This window comes from Arachis hypogaea, chromosome 2, assembly GCF_003086295.3.
Source record: "Arachis hypogaea cultivar Tifrunner chromosome 2, arahy.Tifrunner.gnm2.J5K5, whole genome shotgun sequence".
NCBI classification, from domain to species: Eukaryota; Viridiplantae; Streptophyta; class Magnoliopsida; order Fabales; family Fabaceae; genus Arachis; species Arachis hypogaea.
Window position 1 is genome coordinate 6588590 of NC_092037.1, and position 9354 is coordinate 6597943.

Sequence of the window (9354 nt, forward strand, 5' to 3'; positions counted from 1 at the left end):
ATAATGGATAATGTTCCGTTCATTTAGTACTATACAATTGTTTCACCTTAATAACATGTTCGGTTTATTATGCAAAAAGCTGTTTTGAATTTGATTTTATATAATGGATAATGTTCCGTTCATTTAGTATTATACAATTATTTCACCTTTATAACATGTTCTGTTCATTATGAATTAAATTGAATTGTTTTGAATTGAATGAGTCTGAATTGAATTGATAATCTCTAAGAAGATGAGAAGAAAGAAGAGGAGAAGAAAAAGGAAAGAAGAAAAATTTATTTGGAAGAAAGAGGAGGAGAAGCAGAAGGAGGAGAAGAAGAAGAAGGGAAGAAGAAGAACCTGCGCAAATTCGGAAGAAGAAGAAATACGAGAAGGAGAAAGAAATGAAGAAGGAGAAGAAGAAGGAGCGTGTAATTTAAAAAATTGTTAGAACAACTTGAATAAATTTGGATAAGGATTTTGTTTGGATGTAGAACTTTATTTTATAAAAAAATATGTATAAAAAGATGATAATTAAAATACAAACACATATTATATTTAATTAATATGAATAGTCATCTTAAAAATAGAAACAATGGTTTTATATTAATTAAAATATGAATCAACTATGGTATATATAAAGTTGTAATATTTTATAAAAAATCAATTCATTTCAATTTTGGTTGTAATATTTCAAAATAATGATATAACTCTTTCCAACTCGAAAGATGCAAACAGTCAAGTTTATGACTCAAATATGTATGACAAAATAAGTTTTTGAGCATAGACTTAAACACCCCTTAACCCGAGATCCTTTCATTTTTTTAACCTTGATCTTTTGAGTTCACCTGTGTGCAATTTTATTTTTCATTTTGATTATATCATTGCTATGTCATGCTCATGCAGCAAGTAAAGCAGAAAATTACGTTGAATTGTTGAAAATGGAAATTGACATGTAAATTCTTTTACGCTTTTACTTTTTAGTCTTTTATTTTGTTGTATGTCCAGTAATTCAACATCACTGTTTTGAATAGCAATAAATAATTGAGTATATAAAATAAAATCACACTTCCCTATGTTTAGATGGAAATTATTACTTTTATCCAACAATAATGCATGGCCGATCAAATAAATGAATATAATAAGCAAGAAAGTAAATAATATGGTATGATTATAAAGATAAATAACAAATTCTGATTATCCGCCTCCTACTAATTTAATACGAATATATAATATAATAATTAAAAAATAATTGATTATTTAAATATTAGTAAGTATTAACAAATATTAGTAGCTAGTGAGAGAAACTATTTTATAAAATAATTTAAAATTTTCAAAAACTATTTAGATATTAGTGATCCTCCACTTCCTACTAATTTAATACGAACATATAATATAATATAAAAATACTATTCGTATATTAAAATTAACCACTAAAATCAGTCATCAATATATTTATATGTAGTTTAATTTATTTTTAATGTATATATTATTTATATTTCAAAAAATATTTTATAACAATAACTTATTTTAATGGCTAATTTCAACGTACACGTAGCATAGTCGAATATAATATAATAATACTAGTGAGTATAGAAACATTTTTTCGATATTTTTTCTTTTGAAAAATATTTTTATGTTTTAATGCTTTTTTTAAATATTCGACTAGTTTTTGTATATTTGCTGGAAATGACTCATTTGATGTGTAATCCAGGTTTATGGAAAACAATATTGAAAGAGTCGAAATCGCCGGATTCAACCATCAAACTCAAATAAAGGGTGCGAATTATGGCTGTGCCAGAAAAAACGAGGACAATGTTGGAGATGGAGGCCTAATTTAATGAGGGGCATTTTCGAGATTTTATAAGAAGGCACTGGAAGCCCCTCGATATCCCCGGGGGCGAATTGGTGGAGAGATGTCAAGTGTCCACCATGTAGTTGGTTTGAGGGGATGCATGACTCATCGCTTCTCTCTCTTTCCTTGACTCGAAAGAATCTGAACCTCATTTGGCTTTGCCAAAACAAAGGAAAGTGAGATGAAGTCATTTTTATCTTCCCTCACAAAATTAATAGAGAAGGAAAAAGAGCTAGATGGTGTTCTAAGCTTCATTAGGCTTTATTGGGAGTAAAATTTCAAATTTAAAAGAGTGAAATAATATTACAAGAAAAACATTGAATAACATCGGATTTATTGTTAGATTTACCGTCGTCTTGGAGTTGACGGTATAAACGTCATTGAAAATTGCTTACCGACGGATTTTTTCATCCGAGGCTAATTACCGGCGAATTTTCTATCATTATTTTCAATGAATTTGTCAAGACTGAGTTGATAATTACCGTCGAATTAATCCGACAGTAACTTTGGCGCCATTTCACATGTTTATGCGCCAAGTTACTGTTGGATTTACCTGACAGTAATATTTTTATTTTTTTATTTTTTTTGGTACAATTAAGCCACAATTAGTAGTTAAATTAAAATTGTTGTTAATAAAATTGTTAGCAGAAATTTAAAATTAGCAAAAATCAACAAATTATTTTATTAAAAATAATTGTCTTAATACAATAAAATATCATAGAAGTAGAATACAATGAAATAGACAAACAAAAAAATAAAATCCTAACCCCTACAGATCCCAGTAATCGTCATGGTCTCCCTGTTGAGGCGGCGAAGTAGGTGCTAACGTCGTTGGTTCCAGCGCGCATCTGCTGGTTGTACGCCTCCATCTGCTCTCGCAACCAATCTAGCTACTCCAGCTTCTTCATCAGGTCCGAGCTGCTGGTAACAGCTCTTCCCACGCGTGCAAGAAGGTCGTTGTATCTCTGCTCAAATTGTAACGCTTGCTGGTGAAACTCTTGTGTCAGCTTCTGCATCTCCTCCCTCAAGTCGACAACTTCCTAGAGCTCGGCAGGGCTAGTGACAGAGGCAGAGGCAGAGGAAGCTGCCAACACAGAGGAGTGGAGGCCATTGGCGAAGAACGACCTCGATCCAAAGCGGCGATTCTTGTGGGGTTTAGAGGCGGTCTCACACCAAACCCTATCAGGATCTACCACTGAGGTCTCAGAGCCAGCTTCATCGTTTCCACTAAGCGGCTGAGATTGTTGGGTCGCGGCCTTCAACCTATGCGTGTAATCTTCCTATGCCACACATGTCGTGATTATGATAAACAGTTAATTGACTATAAACCAAATAAATTTGAAACTTAGGATTAATTTAAACTCACATAATGAGTCGCAAACCGCTTGTCAGCAAATCTCTCTTTGTTGGCCTTCAAAGTTTGGGTATACTTGAAAGTCTTCGTCAGGGTCACCTTACGGTCCAACAACTTAGACTACAGATTAATATATCAACCAATAAAATAAATGAAAAAATTAACCAACTAATTCAAGTAAATACTAAAAAATTAAACAATGACAAAATTCTTACCAATATGCTCTTCGTCTTCATGAAGGTCACCGACCCACCCATATACTTCGACGACCCGGGCGAAACTCTGTTAGCGGTGTTCGTCAGACGGCGACACTTGAACCCGTCATCATTCCTAAAATAGGCCTCCAGTTCCTTCTTGATGGCTGGACAGATCTACGACGTTATGTGGTCGCACCCCTTACGACGTCACTCATCATTTGCCGAAGTAGTTTAGCTGCCCGGTGGTCGTAGATCTTCCTGATCATGAGATTATGCTCCGCATTCCATATGAATTTCAACTTCACAAAATGATTCAACAACATTAGTTAGTCGGAATAAAATACAGTTCAAATATAGTTAATTAATTCAATATTACTGTGTTCTTACCGCCCACTTCTGAAACCACGATAGTCTCAACTGGAATCTGCGTGTAGGTCTGCCACGGATGGTCGTACATCGACTTAATGACCTCGGAGTTCTCCTATGTGCAAGCATTATTGTTTGGTGCAAACCTATTAGAGAAAAAAAATCTAACATTAACAAACACATAGAAACGCATAAACTTAAGATTAAAAAATTATATGTACTCACGCTTGCATGCCATCGGGCCAAATCCTCAGTCGGATAACGGATGGTGGTGGAGGGACATCTTGCTTGGGAGCACTGGAGGAATCACCTACCGCGGGCTCCATCTCTGGATCTGTAGAGGCATAGCAGAAGGAGGCACGTAGTTCGAGTTTGGGGCCATGATGAATTACTGGTCCGTTGGACCCACCTGTGACGTCGCAGAGGTCGACGGGGTAGTCAGGGTAGAGGACGAGGACTGAATAGTCAGAGGGAATTTGGTGGAAACTTTTCCTCTACCATGACCACGAGACCCACTCGGTCTACCTCTGCTACCTGTCGTCATGTCTGCAAAAAGAATGTATTATTAACATTAATCAGCACATATTAACTACATGAATCATTCAACAAAACTCTGAGAAAATTAGACATAACCTTCCCTAAAATTAGACATATAACCACCTTTACGGTTTTCACAAATCCAACTAATCTCAACCGACTGCATAAGTCAACACACGATAAATTTCATAAGAATTAAACTCAATTAAATAAGGAGACTTCATTATTCAAATTCAAAGTAATAAGATGTGACATCCATAAATTTAATGCAAAAATAATATGCAAAATTTGAAGTAGATTCACAAAAAACAAAACTGATTATTGAATGATTAATCAAATCATCAAACTAATTATTAAATTTTAACAGATCCTATGTCATAAATAATTAGAAAGTTGAATAAAAGCTTATCAATTAGAATTATAATATGACAAAATTTGACTAGGCTACGATGATGCAGAATGTGATGAATATTGAGCTCATTATTTTTATCTTTTTGTTCATCACCTTCTCTAACTACTTTTATTAATTTTGGGAGCGGAAACTACAAGCTAACCATTTATTTAGAACTAACTAAGGAACCTTACTAATTTATTCATTTCCTATGCCCATTTTCTTTTATCAAAGGTCCAATGCTCAAAGTAAACAAATCAGATATGCATTAACATATACAAATGTTTTCATCACAAGATTCTCAATTTTAAACCTTCCAAACCTGATGTATATATGCTTTATTATTCAAAAACCATTAAAAACAGGAGAAACTTGTCTATACAGTAACACATGAGCAATCGAGATTTAATAGTGATTCAATTTCAATCTATGAACTTCTAACACAATTTCATATGACATACATTTGGAGTTATCCTATTTGATAATCTTATATTTTTTTTGTCATGCTTTAATGATTTTGTTTAACTTAACTAAATGATTAACAAAGACTATATGAAATTAAAAATTTTCATATATTGACCAAAGGTATATATGACTTACAAGCTGTCATTTGTTAAAGTACATTTTTTTTATATGAAAAACAGGTTAAAAATAGAAAAAAATTAAGCAAAAAAAATTAACTAATCTGGATTCAGCAGACGACAACGAAGCTGGACCTGACAGCGGATAACGAAGCTGGCGACACAAAAAACGGCGCTCATCGGCAGTGAGAAGAGTGGCGGCTGCAACGGAGGTTAGAGTTCGCAACGGCGGCTACAATGGACACATGGTGGCAAACGGGAAGTGCAAGGAGAGAAAGGAGGCGTCGCCGGTGGCGGGACTGACGGTCGGCGGGGTTCAAATGTGGCTAGAGAGAAAAAGGGAGAAGAGAGGTTAGAGAGGAGTATATTCAAAATGAAGGGGGAGAGAGGTTCGTACTTTGAATTTTAGGGCTCATTACCGTCGAATTTACCGGCAGATAAATTTGACGGTAACTCGTGGATGACCAAAATGCAGCGTTTCACTAAAATGAGTTTACCGGCAGATTGTTCAGACAGTAAATCTCATGCAGCATTTTGCGCCTATTTCCCCCATTTTCCTTCAAGTATTACGGCGAATTTACTGTTGGAACTCGAAATCCACCGGTGACGCTTTGACCCAATGACTTTCACGTCAAAATCGTCAGTAAATATAATGCTAAATCCGACAGTAAATTTGACGATACTCAGCGTTTTTTTTTTGTAGTGTAACAATGGTGGTTCGTAAACTTACTGAACATGAAGAATACCTTATTCAATTTTTAGATCATCTTATAATTTATTTAATATTAACTTTAATTAGTATAAGTATTGATTAGTATTTGTTAGTGTTGTTTAGAGACGGAATTTGTTAATGTAGTTTAAAAATTTAGTTTAGTTAAGATATTAGTAAAGTAATTAGTGTTCTAATTTTTATAAATATGTGTTGAAATAACTAAATAGTATTTGTAATTAGTTAAAATGTTAGAATACGTAGAGCATTTTTTTAAATAGTTAGAGTTAATATAAAATTGATGTGATTAGTTAAAATTTTAGATTTTATGTTATAATTTTTTTGTAATATATTTAGTTATAATAGAAATAATACATGATTAATAAGAGTGGAGTATTGAAATTAAAGTTGTAATTAATTTTTTTAAATATTGTTACTAACGGTAATAATATGTTTAGAATAAAAATATTAAAAGTTATTATTAATATTATTTTTTAAAATATGTTTTCTAACATTAATAGTTTGTTTATTAATATTAGTTAAAATATGTTTATTAAAAGTTAGAGTAATTACTTAAATTAGTTTTTAAAAATTTTAAAAATGGACATTTTAGTCTCTAAAAAAAATTAATATACAAAAATATTTTTAAAGTTTTACTTCGACAGACAAATCAATTCCTAATTTATTTTCTGGTAGAATAATTATCCAAATTAATTCTAAAAGATTTTAAAAGCAGACATTTTAGTCCCAAAAAAAATAATACACATATCAATCTCCAATAATTTTTTCCATCAGACATAATAGTTTTCCATCCATTTTTCAGTATGACTCACTAAATTCTTCAAGTATTTATTTAAAAAAGAATATTAGTAGATATTATACTCAAATTAATTTTTAAGGTTAAGTTAAACTTATTTGATTTTTAATATGATATTTTTTGAGAAAAAATATTATTGAATCATCCTCACTACATATACAATTTCAAATCCAACAAAAAAATGTACTAAGTCTCATATTCTCTTAAATTAAAAGCATATTATTGTGGTTTGTTTAGTTTCATGTCTTGTTGTTTGTATATTTTATTTTGTTATGGTGAGTATTTTCTAACTCCAATAAGCAGATATGTCTTTTGTTAAGAAATGATCAAAACATTAATAATTATATATATATGTATGCACTATGCAAGATTATAAGTATAAATATGCTCATACAATTATCATCTTCACCGAATGCACATTCAGTAATATTTATTAGTATTAATTACACCACATAAAAATAAAATAAAATAAAATAATTATTATTATTATTATTAATTTTACAATAATATTATAACATAATTTTATATATATTTTTGAACAAAAATAATGATAAATTTATTCATTAGATTATTATATATGTAATATAAAAAGAATTTTTGCATAAAAATAAATAAATATATGTATATATTGTCACTCAATAATAATAATAATAATAATAATAATAATAATAATAATAATAATAATAATAATAATAATAATAATAATAATAATGTTTAATAAAATTATTAGAAATTATTCTATAAAAAAAATTAATGCTAAAACCTTTGATATTTTTGTATTTAATATAATTTAATTTGGTGTGATAGTTAGGAATTAAGTATAATCAAAGTTATTATTTTATTTTCACTTAAATCTCAATTTAATCATCAAATTATCAATTAAATCAAAAAGCTTTTTTACTTCATATCAAATACCATATTAGAAATCAAATAGATTTAACTTAATCTTAAAAGTTAATTTAATTATAATATTTATAAATATTTTTGTTAATAAATACTTGAAAAATTTAATGAGTCATGTCGAAAAATGAATAGGAGACTGTTATATCTGATAGAAAAAAATGTTGTGGATTGATTTGTGTATTAATTTTTTTTCGGGATTAAAATGTTCGCTTTTTAAATCTTTGGAGACTGATTTGAGTAATTATTCTACAGGAAAATGAACTGAAAACTGATTTATCTACTGGAATAAAATTTTAGAGATATTTTGTGTATTAATTTTTCTTGAAAAATAAAATATCTGATTTTAAAATTTTTGAAGACTGATTTAGATAATTACTCTAAAAATTATAATTTTGTTACATATGATAATAAATTAATAGTACTAGAAAATAATTAGTAAGAGTTTTATTTTTATGTTGGCATGTTAAATTGTAATAATAAGTATAAATTAATTTTTAATATATTTTATTATATTAATAAAATAACAATAAAAACAAAATAACAACGAAAAATATATTTTTTTATGTTATTCATATGTTAATATATTTTATTATGTTAATATATTTTAAAAGTATTTTATTAAATTTGTGTAGTAACACTGCTTTACCAAAAATTAAACAAATTGTTGTTCTACAAAAATTAATAATTAAAATAATTTTTTTTTCTAATGTAGGTGTAGTTATTGCTATAACATGTTATTTATCAACAATATTTTTTTGTCGAATTAAATTAGTCCTGATAAATTAATCACAATTATTTTAATATTGTACACATTTGACCTAAAATATCATTAGTTCAGGCTTGTATATCTGATAATCAACTCTTTTACAAATTGTTTAGTCTTTAATGGCTGCAATCACAATTTTAGTAGAACTGATTTCTATTCCAATAACAAATTTTTCATCTGCAACAATAGATGGGTATACAACAATACTCCAAAAAGTAATTATACATAACAATTTACAATTACAATAGAATCATCATCTTATAATATAAAAATATAAATATACTCTATTAATATCGTATTTACATACCAGCATTCGCATGCTCAAAAAACTCCAGTGCATTGAAAGCCACAAGATCTAAAGCGTGTATAAAAGATGGCTTTTTAAACGGATGTTAGCTTGTTAAGACATTTGTCACTTCTTCTACATCTGACTTATTAGTGCAATCAACATTGTTTTCATTTATATTTGGATAATCTTTTTCATAGTTGTCTTCAAATTCATCTTCACTTTTACTATTGTAGCCTTCCCAATTCATGTCTCCATCGGCTTCTTCAACCCCATAAATTAAGTGTTCAAACTCAATGTGTAGCTCGATGACGAAGTCTTGTGATTGACTTTTGTGATATATTGAAAATATTTTTTGCATCGTTGTTTTATCAGTGACATATTTTATCTCGAATTGTATGAATCCTCCAAATATCTGTATACAACATTAATATTTTTTTTCAATACATGAGGATCTATCCTTTAAAAAATTATACCTTTTAATTCTTCAAATAATATAGTGAAAGGAAGAACAATATCAAAATACAATTTGACCATTATAATATACTCTCAAACTAATTCTATCACCCATTTTTTTCAATAATTTTTTTAAATTAAAAACAACACTAACAAA